The sequence below is a fragment of the Pteropus vampyrus genome, unplaced genomic scaffold (assembly GCF_000151845.1).
Source record: "Pteropus vampyrus isolate Shadow unplaced genomic scaffold, Pvam_2.0 Scaffold76, whole genome shotgun sequence".
NCBI classification, from domain to species: domain Eukaryota; kingdom Metazoa; phylum Chordata; class Mammalia; order Chiroptera; family Pteropodidae; genus Pteropus; species Pteropus vampyrus.
In genome coordinates, this window is record NW_011888857.1 from 7,769,733 (window position 1) to 7,771,837 (window position 2,105).

Sequence of the window (2,105 nt, forward strand, 5' to 3'; positions counted from 1 at the left end):
ACCCTTTGTTTTTCCTCTTCTTTGTGTTTGTCTCAGCCCACTCTCATTTCTCTTCTGTCTTATTTTCCTTTTTAACTGCATGCACCATTCTAAGGAGCCAATTTCCCATCCAAAATTACTACCACCACAGGGATGAACTGGTAATTGGTACAGAAAAGGGGGGGTAGGTAGAAAGAAAATGAATACAAGACACATTTCATGTTTTATCTTTATTTTATACTTTAGAAATTAATTGAAAAAGAATCTAGCATGAATTTTTGAAATAGTTAATGAATGTTATAGTGCTGGTTCTTTCTTTCCTTTTTGCCTTGATCACTAGGAAGCTCGGTGTTAAATAGAATGCTCATAGCAGGAGGTATTATTATCCTAGTTTTTTGTATAATTATTTAATCCCTCAATTGTACAGTTTTTCTCATTTCTCAAGTTATCATCATTCTAATTACCATATGCCTATTGTGTACATTTAGATAGCTACATGCTGTGTGCTATTCTTTTCATTAAGAAGTATTGTCCAATTCATCTCCTCTTGAATCAAGGTTGGCCTTAGTAATTTGTTTGACTACTAGAATGTTTTCTTAAAAATGGATCATATTATGGGACTTCTGAGATTAGGTCATTCTCAAGATTTTCCCAGTTTCTGCGAAGGCCTCTTGGATCACAAGGGAAAGTTAGCTTCCGTGTACGGAGTCCAACTACCCAAAGATTGCTATGCTGTGAGGAAGCTGCTTGGAGAGAATCCATAAAAAGAAAAGCCCAGCCAGACTCAGCTGTGTCAGTCATTCCACCAGTGCCAAACATGTGCGTGAAGAAACCACTTCGGACATTCTATTACTAGCTGGTGTGGCGTAAAGAAGACATAAAGAAACCCCAAACAATCGGAGGCTCTAGACATATGGCCCCAGCAATTTAGGGTATTCAGACCACCCCAGTTGAGATGCCAGTCATTGTGGAAAAGAGACAAGTCATCCTACTGTTTTGTTCCCAAAATCTTGTTCCACAGAACTATGTATAGAATAAAATGATTGTTATTTTATTCTATTAAGTTTTGGGGTAGTTTGATACATAGCCATAGATAACTAGAACCTTGATTATACGTGGCTTTTATTGTAAGTCACTTAAAATTCATTTTAGAAGTAGACATTTCACTAGTATTTAAATAATGTCATTTTTTTACTGATAATCAAGGAGTGAGAAATCTTTCAGGTGCTGAACATTACAGTTTAAATATTTCTTCCTTTAAAAATTTTATATCTTTCTCTAAATTTTAGATTGAATGGATAATTACTATGTAAATTCACAATAATATTGGTGATAAATTTTCATACAAGAACAGTTGAGTTGTTTGAATTATGCAAGAACATCAGCAACGGTCCCTTATCTGCCCCTTTAGTGCTGTGTGGTGGCACACAGAATAACCGGCACTGCATTTAACAACCCCTAGTCATGGTATTTTCATAAATATGCCACACTCACTGGGTAGCACCATCTACAGTTGAATGACAATATATTAAATCTCCATAAAGCAACTTCTTATTCTTAAAAATGGTTGGAATATTGAGACAATTCTTTTCAGTTAGACACATGATTCTGTAACAGGAATACTATAATTGGGGAGTCTGTGCAAGTAGCATTTCTAACATATCAACAATAAACAAGATATAAGTTATACTCAATGAACAAACTGCACTTCATCTCTTGATCATTACAGTGATGAAATATTTCAGTAAATCACAGTCTTTATGCTGTCCTTGGGTCTTTTGCAATCTCAGCGGCTGCAATGGTGTAATGTACATTGATTTCTGCTTGGAATTCAATGGCAAGAAAAGCTGTTTAATCATTTGGCTTCTGACTAGTAAATAAAGAATCTGTCTCATTTAATAAGTTTATTTTAGATAAGACCACCTTCATTGCTATGATCCTGCATTTCTTTCTACTCCTTTTGATGGTATGGGGTGGGGGTGTAATAAATGAGGCTTCAGATGAGACAATGTAACTGTAATCTTCCTGCTTGCTTTCCTTGACCATCTCTATGATTTGCAACACTGTTTGACAGTCCACCAGTGAAAGCCACTTAATCATCTGCTGCATAATTATAAATACACAGT